The sequence below is a fragment of the Procambarus clarkii genome, chromosome 35 (assembly GCF_040958095.1).
Source record: "Procambarus clarkii isolate CNS0578487 chromosome 35, FALCON_Pclarkii_2.0, whole genome shotgun sequence".
Taxonomy (NCBI): Eukaryota; Metazoa; Arthropoda; class Malacostraca; order Decapoda; family Cambaridae; genus Procambarus; species Procambarus clarkii.
The window spans coordinates 17,175,844-17,198,420 of record NC_091184.1 but is presented as its reverse complement, the minus strand read 5'-3'; the positions used below and the strand labels follow the sequence as shown (position 1 = coordinate 17,198,420).

At 37.8% G+C, this 22,577-nt stretch overlaps 1 pseudogene; it reads right to left on the bottom strand.

Moving 5' to 3' along the window:
* Nucleotides 1–21,388: 21,388 nt before the first annotated feature.
* On the bottom strand, nt 21,389–22,132 carry LOC123750527 (dnaJ homolog subfamily C member 17 pseudogene; annotated as a pseudogene).
* Nucleotides 22,133–22,577: the final 445 nt, after the last annotated feature.

The window sequence follows — 22,577 nt, the reverse complement described above, 5'->3', positions numbered from 1 at the left end:
CATTGTTTCGTGTTCTGTCCTGTGTTGATACTTTTAATACCCTATTAATATCCCCCCGGTTATGTCCATTCATCCACTTGTAAACCTCTATCATGTCACCCCTAACTCTTCGCCTTTCCAGTGAATGCAACTTAAGCTTTGTTAATCTTTCTATGCTGGACACGTTCAAGTGAATTTATATCCATTCTATAATATGGCGACCAAAACTGAACTGCATAATCTAAATGGGGCCTAACTAGAGCAAGATATAGCTTGAGAACCACACCAGGTGTCTTGTTACTAACGCTGCGATTAATAAATCCAAGTGTCCGATTTGCCTTATTACGAACATTTATGCATTGATCCTTTTGTTTTAAATTCTTACTAATCATAACTCCCAGATCCCTTTCGCAATCCGACTTCGCAATCACAACACCATCTAGCTCGTATCTTGTAACTCTATCATCATTACCTAACCTCAGAACTTTACATTTATCAGCATTAAACTGCATCTGCCAATCCTTTGACCATTTCAAAACCCTATCCAGATCAACTTGAAGTGATAGTGAGTCCTCCTCCGAATTAATTTCCCTACCGATTTTCGTATCATCGGCAAATTTGCAAATGTTGCTACTCAAACCTGAATCTAAATCATTTATATATATTATAAACAACAGAGGTCCCAGGACAGAGCCTTGAGGCACTCCACTTACAACATTTTCCCACTCTGACTTGATTCCATTTATACTAACTCTCTGTTTCCTTTGGTATAGCCATGCCCTAATCCAGCTTAATATAGCACCCCCAATACCATGAGACTCTATTTTTTTAATCAGTCTTTCATGTGGCACTGTATCAAAAGCTTTGCTAAAGTCAAGGTATACAACATCGCAATCCTTACCACTATCAACTGCCTCAACAATGCTAGAATAAAAAGATAACAAATTTGTTAAACATGAACGGCCATTTATAAAACCATGTTGCGACTCAATTATTAATTTATGTTTTTCAAGATGAAGACGAATTTTATTTGCTATTATAGATTCGAGTAACTTTCCCACAATAGACGTTAGGCTAATTGGTCGATAGTTAGACGCAAGTGATCTATCTCCTTTCTTAAAAACTGGTATCACATTAGCAACTTTCCAAAACTCTGGCACTCTGCCTGACTCTATTGATTTATTGAATATGGTTGACAGTGGGTCACAAAGCTCCTCTTTGCATTCTTTAAGCACCCTAGCAAACACTTCATCCGGCCCTGGGGATTTGTTTGGTTTGAGTTTTACTATTTGTTTAAGAACATCCTCCCTGGTAACTGCTAAACTCGTCAACCTGTCCTCGTCCCCACCCACATAGACTTGTTCGGCTGAAGGCATATTGTTAAGTTCCTCTTTAGTAAATACAGATACAAAATATTTATTAAAAATACTACTCATCTCTTCATCACTATCTGTTATTTGACCTGTCTCAGTTTTTAATGGACCTATCCTTTCCCTAGTCTTAGTACGATATAACTGAAAAAACCCTTTAGGATTTGTCTTTGCTTGCCCTGCTATGCGAACTTCATAGTTTCTTTTTGCTTTCCTTATCTCTTTTTTAACATTTCTAACCAGTTGTACGAATTCCTGTTCTAAAGTGACCTCCCCATTTTTAATCCTTTTGTACCAAGCTCTCTTTTTACCTATAAGGTTCTTCAAATTCTTTGTTATCCACTTTGGGTCATTAGTATACGATCTATTCAATTTGTATGGTATACTACGTTCCTGTGCTTTGTTTAGAATATTCTTAAATAAGTTATATATTGAATCCACATCGAAATCCCCATTTAAGTCACCTATCGCTGGGTTCATGTCTCGCTCCAAGACCGGCCCACACCCAATACCCAAGCCTTTCCAATCAATTTGACCCAAAAAATTTCTTAGGCTATTAAAATCAGCTTTTCGAAAATCTGGCACTTTAACAGAATTTTCTCCTACTGGTCTATTCCATTCTATGCTAAATCTGATTTCTTTGTGATCACTGCTCCCTAGCTCACTCCCTATTTCGATGTCATTAATTTGCGTTTCCCTGTTAGTTAACACTAAATCTAAAATATTATTTTCCCGTGTTGGTTCCTTAATGTGTTGCGTAAGAAAGCAATCGTCAATTAATTCTAGAAAATCTTCTGCTTCACTAATCCCTGTTTTGTTCAACCAGTTTATTCCGCTAAAATTAAAGTCACCCATGACATAAATACTGTTAGATCTAGATGCTCTAGATATTTCATCCCATAGATGCTTTGCTTCCATTCTGTCTAAATTTGGTGGCCTATATATTACTCCTATTATAATATTATTAGCTTTTTCGTTTAATTCAATCCAAATAGTTTCTGTGTGTGGCTCTGTTTTGATTCCCTCTTTGAGACTACATTTCAAATTGTCCCTAACATATATGGCTACTCCACCTCCTCGTCTAATATATCTATCTGTGTGAAATAGTTTAAATCCATATATTTGATATTCAGCTAATAGTTCTCTATTTTCTACATTCATCCACGTTTCGGTAAGTGCAATAATATCTATTTTTTCTGTGCAGACAAGAGCATTTAATTCGTTAATTTTATTTCTTAGACTTCTACTGTTAGTGTAATATACCCTAAGTGAATTGTTATTTTGCGGACCTTCTCTTTCCCTGATCGTTTTGCCAATTCCTTTCTCCCACAAACACATACTTTTATTACCTCCTTCCTCCAAATCAATTCCCATACCTCTATCTACTAACAGTTTAAACCCAAACAAACACCTCTAACCACTTCTTCTAGCGAGTTCGCAACAGCAACAACCCCAGCTCTCGATAGATGCACCCCATCACGAGCATACATTTCATTTCTTCCATAGAAGTGTTCCCAGTTGTCTATGAAAGATATTGCATTTGATTTGCAATATCTTTCCAGCCGGCAATTGACACCAAGTGCCCTCGATATCCATTCATTTCCCACTCCCTTTCTTGGAAGAATGCCACATATGATCGGGATTCCTCCCTTGCTCCTAACTAACTCTATGGCTGTTTTATACCTCTGAATCAGTTCCTCACTCCTGACTCGACCAACATCATTTCCTCCCACGCTAATGCAAATAATGGGATTGTTCCCATTACCAGCCATAATATCATTCATGTTGTTTATAATATCACCAATGCCAGCTCCGGGATAGCAAACCCTTAACCTGTTCCCCCTATCTCTAGCACAAAACGTTCTATCCAAATACCTTATCTGGGAATCTCCCACAACTAATGTTTGCTTAGGTACTTCCTTTACTTTCTGAGGGGCCTGCGCTTCCTTTCTCTTCGTTGCTTTCCCTTTTGCGCGATCCACAGTCTCTCCACAGCACTCGTCCTCCAAAACGTCAAATGAATTTGAAGTTGCTATGGCGTTTGAAGGCGGCTTTATCAAAGTCTTCTTAAGGCCCCTGTCTTTCGCAACTCTCCAAGACGAGGTCCCTTTACTGCTGGTCTCCTCCTTCGTTACTTCTCGTTGTTTTTTAAGCTGACGCACCTCCTCCCGCAGAGAGTCCAACTCTGTCCTCAGGGCTCCCACTAGAGTCACCAGGTCCTTCACTACAACTTCCATATTGCTATGATAATATAACAACACTCAGGAGCTCCGGTTAACACAACCTCTCACTGTGACTTCACCTGACCGACTGAATAAATAGGAGCTGCCTCATATGGGCCAATAGGCCTTCTGCAGTTGCCTTTGTTCTTATGTAATAGCTAAGGTCAAGGAGTTCCTAAAATAGTGGAAGTTAGGTTAGGCCCAGACCCCAGGAAGACAATTCCCGGAAAATAATACTTGTCCTATGAGTTCGCCGTCAAGAGGGCCAGAATCTCGGCCTTGGTGTAGGTTCCTCGGAACCGAACCTTGATTGGGTGGAACATGGTGATGTTTAACTGGCACCAGGAGTGAAGAAAGTCCCCTTCATCGGGTCAATGCCAATGGAAGAAAGCTTTCTATCTGTATAGTGCTCCGATCGCCAATTCACATCACTGACGAAGGCCTTCCGGCTCTTCCCGGTATAAAACGCCAGGATGGGAGGGGGGCTGACATTTTAAGAGTGAAGAGCTTAGAGAGAAATTTCATATAACTGACCCCCCCCCCCCTCCCTATGTCGTTACCTCACTGTACTGTGGTCAGGTGAAGATAGACGAATCACGAGCCTGCCTTCCTCACTAAGTAGGTAGTTACAATTTGTAACTACAATATATAAATAATGGTCTAGTTTGTGCAGGTCAATGTTAACATTAAAAATATTGTGACATTGGTTAATTTGGGCTGACTTGATCACATTGCGTTCATCAAAACTCCTTCACTTAGCAATATGTTTTGGCTCTCTCCAATTAATATTATGATTATATAAACTGGCATGTATCTTGAGATGATTTCGGGGCTTAGCGTCCTCAACAAGGCCTCATTTTTTGTTTCACATCTCCAGGAAGCAGCCCGTAGCAGCTGTCTAACTCCCAGGTACCTATTTACTGCTAAGTGAACAGATGCATCAGGGTGAAAGAAACTCAGCCCATTTGTTTCCGCTTCCACCGGAGGATCGAACCCGGAACCTCAGGACTGCGAATCCGAAGCGCTGTCCATTCAGCTGTCTGGCTTCCTTACATCCACTTACTCATTAGTCATTTATCAGCTTACAAATTCTTCACATACTGTCAATGTCTCGCTCCATTTTATTATTTTAAGTACATTCACATTTCTTGATCTATATATCTCATAGACTTCACAAGCCACTCATAAAACCTTAAAATTACTATACACTCGCATATTTTCCTCAGATACTATTGCTAACTATAGTCCCTTGCACAAGATGGCAAGAGAGGCAGCCAAATAACAAACACTCATAGCTGATGGAACAAGTTCCAGTTGAGTGAGTAAGGGGGCGTAAGACACCACCCCCGTCGATGACCTATTTGACCAAGTTATGTGGATATAAAAAATTCATGGGGATTAATACATGTAGCTTCTCTTCTCGGGAAGAGAGATGGTATCTCTAAATCATCATCAATCAACATGTGGTCAAAATAATTCTTAGTATACAGCAGAACAACTGCCGGCCAAGCAATATTAATATGAAATATTGTTGCATCTTTGGTGAAGCAACTTTTGCTTTGGTCAGACAACAAAACAGCTTCAAATGTTTGAAGTAATTCCCATTGAGTAAAAAATTCTTTCAAACGTCTACGTGGAAGAAAGGAAGTAGAGCGATAAGGAAATGGCTGAGGAGTCTTGCTGGGGGGTCGATGGAGGATATCTTGTGACAAGAGTCTGGATGATGCGGTTGGACACACCAACCACCAAAGAAAACAAATGCATTTGGCAACCATTGGAGTTGAGCACTGGATCAGCCTCGTTGGCACTGATGATGAAAACAGGAAGTGACAAAGCAAAGAGACATACAATAATCTACATTGAAGATTGATACATTGTGATAAGTGCCAGGGGAAGGCCAAAGCCAATGAAGTACGACCAGTTATCCTCGATGAAACATAATCTCTTGTATATTTCCCAACCCATGTTGAATCATCTGTACTCAAAGGCATAGTGCATTAAGCATACACAGGTGAATACCGTTCAGGATCACATTTACACCCACCAGAGGCACCAGCTTCATAAAGCTACCCTGTATGAGAAAAAGACAAAGATGGAGATGAGAATCGGATACAAGTTTACTGATGCAGTTGATCAGGTGGGGACGTCCTTGGCGCTGGTGATATACACTGTCAGCTATGTCTTGAAACCATATGGTGTTAATGATCCTGGAGAGCACGAAGAGTGGCAAGACCCACAATGTGTTGAAGATGGTAGAGAGGATGGGCAGCACCAACGACCACAGTGGCCCCGCTTCCTCATCCAGGAAGAGCCCCAGCACCTGCTTCAGTCCCAGCAACAGCATGTAGTGGAAGAATGCTACACTGAAGCCGAAAACATCACCGTTGAGGATGCAGCACTGCAATGTAAATGAAATGCATTGTAAGCATGTAAATGCAGTGCATTGGACTGTTCGGCCCATTCTAATCGCACAATGTTGATAAGTGTGAACTCAGAGATTTACTAGTTTGTCAAAGCTTCACACTCCCAATCGTTACAAGGGATCGAAAACAAACACACACACACACACACACACGCGCGCGCGCATTTTATCCTTCTTCCCAAAAGATCAGATCAGATTTATCCAGATCTCCCCCCACCCCCCCCCAAAAAAGAACTAGGAAACAAAAGGCTGGCATTTTAAAGGGAGAATTAGGAGACGAGTTTTCCTAAGTGAAATATCTTGGGACACATACCTCAGAGCTAAGTCTGAACAAGATATGATGGACTATGTCACCCAAAAGTGTCAGGAGGCAGTAAACAGGTTTATCCCGGCCCAAAAGGAAAAACCCGAGAAGCAAAAGAAGAATCCATAGTATAATAGGGCATGCATGGAAGCTAAGGAACTGAACAAAAGGGTGTGGAGGAACTTCCGGAATAAGAGAACACCAGAAAGCAGAGAGATACCAGAGAACCAGAAATGAGTATGCCAGGGTGAGAAGAGAAGCAGAGAAAAATTATGAAAATGATATAGCAAACAAAGCCAAGACCGAACCAAAGCTATTCTAGTCTCATCAGGAGGAAAACAATAGTGAGAGAACAGAGAACGAAACTTAGAACAGGCGAGGACAGGTATACAGAGAATGACAAAGAGGTGTGTGAAGAACTCAACAAGAGGTTCCAGGTCTTCACAATAGAACAAGGTGAGGTCACTGTGCTAGGAGAGGGGTAAGTAAACCAAGCGGCCTTGGAAGGGTTCGAAATTACGAGATGAAGTCAAGACACCGCTGGGTCTGGACGTTAGAAAGGCTCTTGGTCCAGATGGTATCTCGCCATGGGTACTGAAAAAGTGTGCAGAGGCACTTTGCTTACCACTCTCCATAGTGTATAATAGGTCACTGGAGACGGGAGACCTACCAGAAATATGGAAGACAGCGAATGTGGTCCCAATATACAAAAAAAGGGCCACAGGGAAGAGGCACTGAGCTACAGGCCAGTATCCTTGACTTGTATACTATGCAAGGTGATGAAGATCGTGAGAAAACCTAGTAACAAATCTGGAGGGAAGGGACTTCGTAACAAATCGCCAACATGAGTTCAGGGAGGGTAAATCTTGCCTGACAGCTTAGAATTCTACGATCAAGTGACAAAGATTAAGCAAGAGAAGGCTGGGCGGACTGCATTTTCTTTGATTGTCGGAAAGCCTTTGACACAGTACAACATAAGAGGCTGGTACATAAGCTGGAGAGACAGGCTTGAGTAGCTGGTAAAGTCCTCCAGTGGATAAGGGAGTACCTAAGCAATAGGAAGCAGAGAGTTACGGTGAGGGGTGAGACCTTAGATTGGCGTGAAGTCACCAGTGGAGTCCCACAGGGGCTCTGTACTCGGTCCTATCCTGTTTCTGATTTATGTAAATGATCTCCCGGAGGGTATAGACTCATTTCTCTCAATGTTTGGTGAATATGCCAAAATTATGAGGAGGATTAAGACAGGAGGAGGACTGCTTGAGGATTCAAGAAGACCTAGACAAGCTGAAGGGATGGTCGAACAAATGGTTGTTAGGTAAACCCAAACAAATGTAATGTATTGATGATAGGTGTAGGGAACAGGAGGCCAGATACAAAGTATCATCTGGGATATGAAATCCTTCGAGTCAGAGAAAAAAACTTGGGGGCAGACCTGTTCCCTGCGGCCCATATCAAGAGGATAACATCAGCGGCATATGCCAGGCTGGCCAACATAACAACGGCATTTAGAAACTTGTGTAAGGAATCATTCAGAACTTTGCATACCACACACGTCAGACCAATCCTGGAGTATGCAGCCTCATCATGGAGTCCATATCTAATGAAGGATAAGACTAAACTGGAAAAGGTTCAAAGGTTTGCCACCAGACAAACCCGAGCTGAGGGGTATGATCTACGAGGAGTAGATCATATTTTTTAAAATAGATTTTTGTAGTAGTGTAAACCGGGCCATAGACCGTCCCTTTTGCTTTTTCCCACGGCCGGTCTATTTTCAACTTTTTAGACCGTCCGTTTTGCTTTTTCCCACGGCCGGGCTATTTTCAACTTTTTAGACCGTCCGTTTTGCTTTTTCCCACGGCCGGGCTATTTTCAACTTTTTAGACCGTCCGTTTTGCTTTTTCCCACGGCCGGGCTATTTTCAACTTTTTAGACCGTCCGTTTTGCTTTTTCCCACGGCCGGGCTATTTTCAACTTTTTAGACCGTCCGTTTTGCTTTTTCCCACGGCCGGTCTATTTTCAACGTTTTAGACCGTCCCTTTTGCTTTTTCCCACGGCCGGTCTATGGCGCCGGGCTATTTTCAACTTTTAGACCGTCCGTTTTTTCAGGGGCTGGTCTACGCACCCTGGGTTTTATACAAGTCGCTCTATGGCCCCTGCCATTTTCGCTCAAGGGGATTAAACGGCCGCCTCCAGTCATCCCCAAATTTCGTTAGCTTAGTGACCCTGCACAGGCATGTTAAAGGGGATTAAAAAGCCGGTCATTGGCCCCAGGGTTTTCTCGAATTTTCTTTCATGGCCTGACCCATGCACAGGCATAGCCAATGGTCAATGACGTCATCAACTTACCTGGGGATTAAAAGGCCGGCTCCTGGCCCCATCATATTTCGTTACCTGAGCAACCCTGCACAGGCATCGCTAATGGATAATGACGTCACCCCCGTCTTCATTTTCCCTGTATAAGTCCGTTTTCTGTTACAGTGTAATTATTCCCATTTTCAATATTTATAGCAAAGGGGGATTCAAATGCTGCCTTCTGTCAAGCCTAATGTGCAATGGCGTTAATCATTATAAGCTCGTTTTTCTCAATAAGGTATTGCCGTACTGTTTCCTATTGTCTAAGATCATTTTATAGCTAAGATTACATAATAATAACATAAGAAATGACTTCAAACCCTGTTTACAGAACCAGTATTTACCCAGGTCTTTTTCCTAAATCTTAAACTTATTCCAATTTATGTCCATTGTTTCATGTTCTGTCTAGTGTTGATAATTTTAGTAGTCTATTAATATTCCCCTTTTATCATGTCCATTCATTCACAGCTCTATCATGTCACCTCTATTTCTTTGCCTTTCTAGAGAATGTAATTTAAGCTTTGTCAATCTTTCTTCAGAAATTGCTTATTGAGCATAGGGCAAAATAAAAATGAAAACTTACTATCTTTCATTTGTATGAAAACAGTCCCCTGCCAGGCGTGGTGACTTCAATGCGATTTCAGTACTAATCCAACATTACTGTATAAACTAACAGTCCCCTGCCAGGCATGGTGACTTCAATGCAATTTCAGTAGTAATCCAATATTACTGCATAAACTCATAAATGGATATGCGCATCTCACATTCACTCAAGAACATACTTCCCTTACACCTTGCGGTAGCATATAACAAATCAAAATACTCATTCGGTGTACATATATAGGAATACTACATTCAGTAAAAGCAAGCCTCTCATGTTTCTTAAATAAGGCCTTCTGCAGTTGCCTTCTTTTTCTGACGTCATCATCCCTAATGTTGCGCAAGGCGTCAACGGGCTAAATGCGGATCCCAGGAGGTTCACACATAAGTGTGAACTCTTAATCTGGCTTAATACCTCAACTGTACTCTGTGCTTCATCAAAGTTGATATTCAGCTACAATGGCTCGTATTTTCGCTCATTGCTCATATTTTCTGATATTCATAAACCCAATCAAACCATTCTAACCTAACCTAACTTATTATATATAACAAACAAATGCATTCTACAGACCAGGTATTGTTGTTTTTGTTTGGCGACATCACGAAAAGCGACCTCAGGTATAGGGATAAGATATTGCTGGCCATTGACCAATGCGGCCTTTAGCGTTCTACTGACATATGTATTTAATGTTATTATTCAAAAATGAGTAGACTAGCCATCCCCACCTAACCTAATCAGAGGACTAAGAATATACATTTTAGTCATCCACAACTGTAATCATTATTCAGTGATAAGTTCAAAAGTATAACAGCAGCCCAAATGTCGTACTGCAATTTAAGCAGAATCGTACATCTGGCAGCATAGCAGGTGAGCTGAACATAAGAATAAAGGTAACTGCAGAGGTCCTATTGGCCCATACGAGGCAGCTCCTATATATTTCCACCCAATCTCATTCATGTCCACCCTATGCTTAAAACAACCAAGGGATCCCACTTAAAGCATTTGTTTACAATAATAGTTTTAATAAATAGCTCTTATTCTAGTTTTATACACAACAGCAATTATGAAACCCTATAGCTAGATATTCTACTATAATCCACAAGTAGTTACCACACATCTGGCAGTACAGCGGATTAGTGGCTGTGTTCATAGGCTAGTCAACTGTCCTCACATCCATCAAATAGCTATCCAAATGTCGCACCTCAATTCATCCATCTAGCAACTCAGCTGGATGCTAGCCACTATATTCATAGGCTAATCATTTCTACACCTCAAAAAATCCTAGATTTGTTACGCAAATCAGGTAACTTGTTTCTAAACCAACAGTCGCAAATACAAGCATACATACCTACTCATACTCCACAACCTATACATTCATAGAGAATAGCCTAGTTTTTTGCCACCATTTCCCCATTAATCAGATGCAATTTATGCCATGCACACAGAAAATACAGCATCTACACACCAAATATGCCATTTATTCGCAAAATATATTATTTACACTCAAAATATGCCATCACACAAAAATATGTCATTTATAGACAAAAATATAACATTTACATGCAAAAATATGTCAGTTGGACATGAAAATGTAGCATTTACACAATACTGCATGGACACTCAGAGTATGACATTTACACAAAGTACAGTATTTTGCACAAATATATCAAAATGCTTATGCATTTAGACAATCAAAAATGCGCTTTCACTAAAATTACACAATTTCACAAACATAATTTTCACGAAATACCCACACATTGTCTCATAAACCAAAATACACTTACACCATGAAGATCTATTTTATCAGATTACAGAGCTTACACAAAATACACAATATTCACACACAAATACAGTTGCACCAGTTCCACTTCAACAAATATTAAAAACACAACTTGCATAAATGCACTATTATCACAAAAATTATTATAAAACATGGACAATTATTACACAGTTTGTGTAATTATTTTACATCTTTGCACAATTAATACAAGAAAACTTGCTATATAATTACTCAACTTGCACAATGACAATCAATACACAAAGGTATAAATAAACAATTCGTCCATATGCAATTACACAACATGCGCAATTAATACACAACTTATACAAATATTACACATCTTTCATAATTATTACACAACTTGTACAAATGCATATCTAGCACAAATACGTACAATACACAACTACCCCAAATACGAAAATACACAACTAGCATAAATACACGATTTACACAAATACAATTGCGACATTTACACAACTCGCTCAAAAATATAACCAATACACAACTTACCAAAATATGAACAATACACAACTTACCAAAATATGAACAATACACAACTTACCAAATATGAACAATACATAACTAGCACATATTCATTAAATACACAACTAAGCAATTTCCGCAAATACACATACAAAAACATATACAATTAATACATACAACTTTCACAAAACAATACACAATTTATAGAAATATAATCAATACATAATTGCAATAATCATACAACTTATGCAAAATACATAATCTGCACAATTAATACACAAGTATATTAATTGTGCTATATATGTACAAACACAACCAACTAGGTCAAACAATACACAATTTGCATGATATTTTTCTGGGTATATTTAGGACATTAATTATAATATGCTGAGTTTAACCAACTCCCCAAAAGTCAGAATTTCACATATAAAAATGGTGCATATGACTTCCTATCTCAATATATAACACATTCTTTTTCCATTAAGATATCAACATTATTAGTGCTAAACTATTCATCTAACATATGTCCACTGTTTTAATGTCTAATTAATACCTTCCTTGTTACATCCTCTCCAATCAGACCACCCATATTTATGTATTTATTCAAATCATCTAACAGACTTATTTGTTCTAGCCTTAGTTATGTTAGGGCAGGTGGGGTTAGGTGAAGTCAGTATTTTCTATGATAATTTTAGACAAATTTGCTATATCTTATCAAAATGCATCTTGTTAAAACTTAAATTCATCTAAATCTATAAAAAATATACTTCGCAAATTTGACTAAATTCAACCTAGCTAAACTAAATATGAGCATCCCATATCTTCACATACAAGCCTATGTCGCCTCTGTCCATACATTATATGAGTCTGCCATATAGCTCGAACCCCAAATAGGAAAATTTACACTATTTCATAAACATGCTAGTTCATTACCCTAAGATATTATATATGTCCTTCCCTACACGACCTCACCTAACCTGACCTGGCATAATCAAACCTAGATTTAGTTCAAGTTGGTGAAATTTAAGCTATGCCACTTTAATTCGACATAATTTATGGCAATTTCCACCAAATATACCCAAATGTTGCGTAGCATAGCACTGCCAAAGCCCATTTTCTCCTATTCCATACTACCCTACACAACCTCACCTAACCTGACCTAGCATATCCAAACCTGGATTTGGTTAAAGTTGGCGAAATTTATGCTATGCCACCTAAATATGACCTAATTTAAGGCAATTTCCACCAAATATACCCAAATGTTGTGTATCATAGCATCACCAAAGCCCATTTTTACCTACATTTTCTCCTATTCCATCCTACCCTACACAACCTCACCTAACCTATCATATCCAAACCTGGATTTGGTTAAAGTCTGCGAAATTTAAGCTATCCCACATAAATTCGACCTAATTTAAGGCAATTCCCACCAAATATCCCCAAATGTTGCGTATCACAGCACTGCCAAAGCCCATTTTTACCTACATTTTCTCCTATTCCATCCTACCCTATGCAACCTTACCTAACCTATCCTACCATATCCAAACCTAGATTTGGTTGAAGTCTGCGAAATTTAAGCTATCCCACCTAAATTCTATCTAATTTAAGGCAATTCCCACCAAATATATCCAAATGTTCTGTATCACAGCACTGCCAAAGCCCATTTTTACCTACATTTTCTCCTATTCCATCGTACCCTACGCAACCTTACCTAACCTATCCTAGCATATCCAAACCTAGATTTGGTTAAAGTCGGCGAAGTTTAAGTTATCCCATATAAATTTGACCTAATTTAAGACAATTTCCACCAAATATACCCAAAAATGTTTTGGAACATAGCACGGCCAAAGCTCATTTTAGCTGAGTTTTCACCTATTCCAACCTGCCCTAGACAACCCTACCCATTCTCTCCTGGCATATCCAAAGTCAGATTTGATTATAGATAGCAAAATTTATGCCTTTCCAACCTAAATTTTACCTAATTTAAGCCAATTTCCACCGAATATACCCAAATGTTTTTGTATCTTAGCATGGTCAAAGTTTATTTTAGCTGAGTTTTCACCTATTCCAACCTGCCCTAGACATCCCTACCCGGCCTCTCCTGGCCGGGTAGGAGAAATCTGACAGCCAAAGTCAGATTTGATTATAGTTGGCAAAATTTATGCCTTTCCCACCTAAATTTTACCTAATTTATGCCAATTTCCACCGAATATACCCAAATGTTTTGTATCTTAGCATGGTCAAAGTTCATTTCACCCAAGTTTTTCACCTATTCCATCTTACCTTACACAGCCTTACCTAACCTGACCTAGCATATCCCAAGCTAGATTTGATTAGAGTTCGTGAAATTTATGCTGACTCACCTAAATTCAACCTAATTTAAGACAATTTCTACCCAATATACCCAAAATGATTTGTTACATAGCTCAGCCAAAGACCATTTTAACCGAGTTTTCACATATTCCAACCTACCCTACATAGCCTTACCTATCCCTGACCTAGCAGATTTGATTAAAGTTGGGTTAATTTAAGCTATCGCCATCAAATTGGAGACAATTTCCACCAAATATGCCTAATTGTTGTGTATCATAGCACAGCCAAAACCCATTTTACCCACATTTTCATCCATTCCATCTAAACCTGGACCTAGCCTCTGATACTACATATACTCAGAGAAGTGATGTTTTTTGGATATGAACCTAAATGCCCGTGACTAACCTGCAAGAGTCTTGGAGCTTTGTTGAATATTTTATCTATTTTTCTTCAAAAATTGAAGTTTTGGATATGAACCTATCCGCACTGTGCCTAACCTGCTAGGTTCTTTGTTGAACATTGTAACCATATTCATAGAAAAGTGATGTTTTGGATATGGACCTAAGAGCCCCTCTCCTTTAAAACTTGGAACTGTGTTCAATATTGTAGATATAGTGTTGGGTATGTGTTTAGTTTTTACACATCAACCCAACCGTCCTGGACCTAACCTCCCTTCCTCTAACTTCAAATTTATCGTAAATATGGAAGGACGTGTTGTTTGTGCAACAACCCAACCGTCCTTGACCTAACCTCCATTTATCAAACTTCAAATTTATTGTATTTATGGGAAGAAGGTGTTGTTTATGCATCAACCCAACCTCCCTGGACCTAACCTCTGATACACGAATCTTGGTTCAACATTGCATCATACTCGTAGCATATTTTATTTCACATAATTCATCCATCCTCAACCTAACCTCTATTACCTGAGGGAGGAAGGTTAATGGAAAACATGATAATAATGGGAATTTTCTCTACATCAGTTCAACTTAACCATCCTTAACCTAACCTTAGTTAGAAAGGGATATAACTCACCAAAACTATTTAATTACCATTTACCTTATTTTCCTTATCTTCCACGAACTCTAATCAAATCTAGCTTGGGATATGCTAGGTCAGGTTAGGTAAGGCTGTGTAAGGTAAGATGGGATAGGTGAAAAACTTGGGTGAAATGAACTTTGACCATGCTAAGATACAAAACATTTGGGTATATTCGGTGGAAATTGGCATAAATTAGGTAAAATTTAGGTGGGAAAGGCATAAATTTTTCCAACTACCTTCTGAAGTTGTATTTAATATACGAAAGTACTTAAGGAAATTTCCTGTTTCATTTTTCCTCCGTGGTCTGACATTGTCATATATATATATATATATATATATATATATATATATATATATATATATATATATATATATATATATATATATATATATATATATATATATATATATATATATATATATATATATATATATATATATATATATATATATATATATATATATATATATATATATATATATATATGTCGTACCTAGTAGCCAGAACGCACTTCTCAGCCTACTATTCAAGGCCCAATTTGCCTAATAAGTCAAGTTTTCATGAATTAATTGTTTTTCGACTACCTAACCTACCTAACCTAACCTAACTTTTTCTGCTACCTAACCTAACCTAACCTATAAAGATAGGTTAGGTAGGGTTGGTTAGGTTCGGTCATATATCTACGTTAATTTTAACTCAAATAAAAAAAAATTGACCTCATACATAATGAAATTGGTAGCTTTATCATTTCATAAGAAAAAATTAGAGAAAATATATTATTTCAGGAAAACTTGGCTTATTAGGCAAATCGGGCCTTGCATAGTAGGCCGAATACGACGTTCTGGCTACTAGGTACGACATATATATATATATATATATATATATATATATATATATATATATATATATATATATATATATATATATATATATATATATATATATATATATATATATATAACTTTAGAACACTTTCCCACCAGGAGACTCGAACCCTAGCCAGCACAGAAGCCTTCCAGCAACTGGCATAACAGGTACGCCTTAACCCTCTGCACCACCGCTCAGACCCTTAAAAGAGATGGTAATTTCGGAGTATTTAAATCCCCCAAAGATCAACACCTCCCAAGAGCACCAGAGCAAGTGAGGGGTCATTTAGACGTTAATTTCATCAAGTCCCTGTTAATATGGGAAGACACAGTGTCTCTGCTTAAGGCACAACTCTCCTAAACACGAGAGTTAAGTATACAACTTTAGAACACTTTCCCACCAGGAGACTCGAACCCTAGCCAGCACAGAAGCCTTCCAGCAACTGGCATAACAGGTACGCCTTAACCCTCTGCACCACCGCTCAGACCCTTAAAAGAGATGGTAATTTCGGAGTATTTAAATCCCCCAAAGATCAACACCTCCCAAGAGCACCAGAGCAAGTGAGGGGTCATTTAGACGTTAATTTCATCAAGTCCTTGTTAATATGGGAAGACACAGTGTCTCTGCTTAAGGCACAACTCTCCTAAACACGAGAGTTAAGTATACAACTTTAGAACACTTTCCCACCAGGAGACTCGAACCCTAGCCAGCACAGAAGCCTTCCAGCAACTGGCATAACAGGTACGCCTTAACCCTCTGCACCACCGCTCAGACCCTTAAAAGAGATGGTAATTTCGGAGTATTTAAATCCCCCAAAGATCAACACCTCCCAAGAGCACCAGAGCAAGTGAGGGGTCATTTAGACGTTAATTTCATCAAGTCCCTGTTAATATGGGAAGACACAGTGTCTCTGCTTAAGGCACAACTCTCCTAAACACGAGAGAGTTTATATATATATATATATATATATATATATATATATATATATATATATATATATATATATATATATATATATATATATATATATATATATATATATATATATATATATATATATATTACTGCATATATATATATATATATATATATATATATATATATATATATATATATATTAAGATTAACGTAGATATATGACCGAACCTAACCAACCCTACCTAACCTAACCTATATATATATATATATATATATATATATAGGTTATATATATATATATATATAGTAATATATATATATATATATATATATATATATATATATATATATATATATATATATATATATATATATATATATATATATATTACTGCATATATATATATATATATATATATATATATATATATATATATATATATATATATATATATATATATTACTGCATATATATATATATATATATATATATATATATATATATATATATATATATATATATATATATATATATATATATATATATATATATATATATATATATATATATATATATATATATATATATATATATATATATATATATATATATATATATATATATATATATATATATATATATATATGTCGTACCTAGTAGCCAGAACTCACTTCTCAGCCTACTATTCAAGGCCCGATTTGCCTAATAAGCCAAGTTTTCCTGAATTAATATATTTACTATAATTTTTTTCTTATGAAATGATAAAGCAACCCTTTTCTCTATGTATGAGGTCAATTTTTTTTTATTGGAGTTAAGATTAACGTAGATATATGACCGAACCTAACCAACCCTACCTAACCTAACCTATATTTATAGGTAAGGTTAGGTTAGGTAGCCAAAAAAAGCTAGGTTAGGTTAGGTAGGTTAGGTAGACGAAAAAACATTAATTCATGAAAACTTGGCTTATTAGGCAAATCGGGCCTTGAATAGTAGGCTGAGAAATGCGTTCTGGCTATTAGGTACGACATATATATATATATATATATATATATATATATATATATATATATATATATATATATATATATATATATATATATATATATATATATATATATATATATATATATATATATATATATATATATATGCAGTAATATTGGATTACTACTGAAAATCGCACTGAAGTCACCATGCCTGGCAGGAGACTGATAGTTTATACTGTAATATTGGATTAGTACTGAAATCGCATTGAAGTCACCACGCCTGGCAGGGGACTGTTTTCATACAAATGAAAGATAGTAAGTTTTCATTTTTATTTTGCCCTATGCTCAATAAGCAATTTCTGAAGAAAGATTGACAATGCTTAAATTACATTCTCTAGAAAGGCAAAGAAATAGAGGTGACATGATAGAGCTGTGAATGAATGGACATGATAAAGGGGGAATATTAATAGACTATTAAAATTATCAACACTAGACAGAACATGAAACAATGGACATAAATTGGAATAAGTTTTAGATTAAGATTTAGGAAAAAGACCTGGGTAAATACTGGTTCTGTAAACAGGGTTTGAACTCATTTCTTATGTTATTATGTAATCTTAGCTATAAAATGATCTTAGACAATGGGAAACCGTACGGCAATACCTTATTGAGAAAAACGAGCTTATAATGATTAACACCATTGCACATTAGGCTTGACAGAAGGCAGCATTTGTATCCCCCTTTGCTATAAACATTAAAAATGGGAATAAACATACTATAACAGAAAACGGACTTATTCAGGGAAGAAGAATACGGGGTGACTATTAGCAATGCCTGTGCGAAATATGATGGGGCCGGCCTTTTAATGCCCAGGTAAGTTGATGACGTCATTGACCATTAGCAATGCCCGTGCATGGCTCACCGGGCTAACGAAAAAACATGGGGCCATAACGTGTCCCTTAAATCTCACCGGGGTAACGAAAAAACATGGGGCCATAACGTGTCCCTTAAATCTCACCGGGGTAACGAAAAAACATGGGGCCATAACGTGTCCCTTAGGAAAAGCAAAACGGACACGTTATGGCCTGGTTTACACTACTGGTGAGTGGTGACGCCTGGGTGGTGTTTGGCCGAGCTGGGTGATTGGTGACGCCTGGGTCGGTGATTGGCCGGGCTGGGTGATTGGTGACGCCTGGGTGGTGTTTGGCCGGGCTGGGTGAGTGGTGACGCCTGGGTCTGAGATTTGCTACTACCGCGGGAGTTACTCGTCAAGTAGTTAAGGTGTGTGGAGGCACTACTCGAGATGCCTCTTGTAGGGAGGTCTGGGGAAGGCTTCAGCCTGGATATTGAATGCCTTGGTCGACTTTGAGGTAGCGGTACCAGCCCAATCCTTTATTTTATATAAAAATTTAACCAGTGCCTCAAAAAAATATTCAAAATCTACCCTATCTATAGAATTTAAAATCTGCAGATTGTATCGAAATAATCGGCATAATTCAAATGCTGAATCCAGTTATCTGACACCCGACTGTAATGCTGTTTATAGTCCAGCAATCTTCCCAATACACCTGGAAGAAAAATTCAATACTCAGAATTGATATAACTAAATTCAATATTGCAACCACTATCACAAAATCTGGCCAACAAATATCATTGGTCATCGGCGTCCATCAACGTGTTTCGTCATGAACGCGTAACACAAGAATTCCAATACATGCTGAAATCTCACTGCTTCAGGAGAAGAACACTGAACTCTTCAAGTTCATTCATGTGTTCCAGTCACCATCTGTGGTCACTTTTTGCCACATGTCACTTAATTATCAAACCTAACATTCAAAATCAATGTCCAAAATGACATTCTGACAATCTTACAAATGTGTTTATTATCAATACTACTTTTAATATCACAGTTCTCAAATGAGTACGCAGCAACAAAATGTGTACATACTTCCAGCTAAGAGTATAAAGTTAATGTTGTCAACCCCTCTTGCACCAATGAATGCGGAGCAAGAAAATGACAATTATCATTTTCCAGAGCCTACGTCCTAGACACATTGCAATAACTCTCATACTAGAGAGCTCTATCTCGAGAACGGGTCCATGTGAAAAAATTGTACATTTCCATTTTAATAGAATTTCACTACTATATTTCTAGTTTTCAACATTTAGGTTTTCCAAAATTACATTCCTAGGTATTCAGAGATCTTAATTTTTTCAGAAATTGAATACAATAACAAAATAGAGCAAACATAACATTTTAACATTATTACACAACAAATGTTAAAAAAAAAAATCTGTTAGACCAGTGACGTGTAGTTGATTGTAGTTTCGACGACCACAAATTTTAGAATGTGGAGAATCCTCGTCCTCTTGTACACCATTCCGGTTTCTGCTGAAGAATGATAGAACTATCCGACCAGATAGCACGACCGACAGGTGAGTCTGTGGCTGGCTGCAGCCTGCTGGGTGAACCTTGCTAAAGAGACACGGCTCAATTTTCAACTCGAGGTCACAAAACAGTAATGATGGATGAGACTGAAACAACAGGTGACCACAGTAGAACAGGACGTAGATGTACAACGGTCTCTCCCTCTCTCTCGGGACGGAAGCGGCTTCAGTGTCGTTGAGTTTATTGGAATAAGTGCACCTTAATCAAGCACCACAATTAGATGGTGAGGAATTATTACTTGACATCTTCCAGGCACCTGTAGGGTATTTCCTGGTAGGATGTGACATCCCACGGACACTTTAATGAATTTTACAAAATGTGGTGGGCAACTTTTGCTTGGTCAGTGCATACATCCCTCATGACCTCTTATTAGTGTCTGGAAGAGACACTAAAAGTAATTTTGGGTAATTTACGCTATACTTCTGCTTCCTTTTAATTAAAGCCACTAATGGAGGATGGTCGACCATTTCAACATAAAAAATCTTTCCCAGCTACAATCTGCAGTTCCTCGCAACTTTTGTGCAGACTAGGAGTAATCAAATCTTTTCAAGAAATCCATACCGATTAAAATGTCTCTAGAAAAAAACTTACTTATGTCAAAGTTATCTTGTCCCAAGATGTCTATCTTTTGCCCATTAAATTTTTGCCCAGTCAAATTATTTCCACAACTCCTAAGGTAAAATGTCTCAACTTGTTGAAGGCTGAATTTTTCGTGAAATTTCCTTTACTGCCAGTGTTCACAAATGCCGTCCATTTCGCACCTTCCCCCTTCGCTTCAAAAGTAGATCTACTGTTATGGGGGGTCTCATGGCTGCTCTGTGAGGGGTAATTAATAATTAATAATAAAGGGGAATATATTAATCGAACCTACATCCAAGAGTATCCCAGACGTAGGGATCTGAGTGTCTATCACTCTAGCAGTTCCCACCTACCACTCTTGTGGTGTCTACCACCCTTCTCTAAGGAACAGAGAAGTATGCCTCCGCAGACAGAGACATGCAACACACATAATGGGAAAATAAAACTAAGTAAGAAGTATTTGAAGGTCGGTTTCTTGGACAAATCAAGACAACATGAGATATATATTTTTGTACAAATTATAAAAGATTATTTTCATCCAAAGCAATCAAACAACTTGTTTATTATTATTAAATTTGATTGAGAAACATTTAACTGGTTTGGCTCACATTCTCTACTGATTCACGACAACTAGATTCAAAGTTTAAATTGAATTTGTCCTTACACTCATAATTTTTAGGATTTTTTTTGGAGGATATGAGGCTTTTTGTGAGGTGCCTCTCACATGTGTGTAACTTTTACTGGTTTGCCAGTTTGACCTCTCTCAAACTGCACTGCCATATCCGCTGCATTTTTGGTCTTATATTCTATTAATGCTGTTCCTTTTCTATTTTTCTGCACCATAACCAGAGCATTGATGTCTCCCCACTTATAGAAGAGTTGGTTAATTTCCTGCTGGGAATACCCTGGCCAATCGTCTGTTGACATCCACTTAACTTTAACTTTGTGACCCCGTGTGTCCATAGCTGGAGGTTCACTGCTTTTGGAGACTTTAGATGAACTCCGAAAAAGCTCTGCCCCTACCTCCCTATTTACTCGATCCAGTTCCTCCAAAATAAGTTGCTCGCCCTCCTTGTCCAATCTTTTCAATTCACGTCGAAACTGTTCTTCTTCTGACATATCTTGCTGTTCCCTACTGCGTTGAACACGTCGTTCCCGTTCCTCCAAATCTGACCTTAGTTTCTGTGATCTGGTAACATGTTCACGGGCTCTGGCAGCTGCTGCTTTACGACTCTTGAGGGTCTTGTCATATGCTTTACGTGTTCCTGGATCTAACAAAATCTCAAGAATTTTCTTAAGTTTCTCAAATTCATCAGTAGCGAATGGGTTATCTGGATTCTTATCCGGATGACATTTAAGAGCTCTTTGTCTGTACGATTTCTTAATATCCTTTTCCTCGGCATCAATAGTTATCCCCAGAATTTGATAGAAGTCCAGTTTCGATAGTTTCGTATTATGTGACATCCTGCGACATAACGTCCTCAATGCGTCACTACCACTTTCACAAGAGCTAATATTTTCGACAGCTGCTTCTTATGTTTTATTACGCGTTTCTGGAGCGAATGATCTCTGTCCTCAGCTTGCTGTCAACAGTCATATGTAAAGACGTCAAATGTTAGTTAATTTATATCCTACGTACATCTCACTGGGAGGAGACATGTAGCATCTCTCTCAATGTAAAAACATAGTCCTGGAACCTCTGTTAATCATAATATATATAAATTATTTAGATTCAGGTTTGAACATAGGATCATAAGAATAAAGCTCTGGTTAGCCCCATTTAGATTATGCAGTTCAGTTTTGGTCGCCGTACTATAGAATGGATATAATTTCACTTGAACGTGTCCAACGTAGGATGACTAACTTAATTAAGAACATAAGAACAAAGGTAACTGCAGAAGGCCTATTG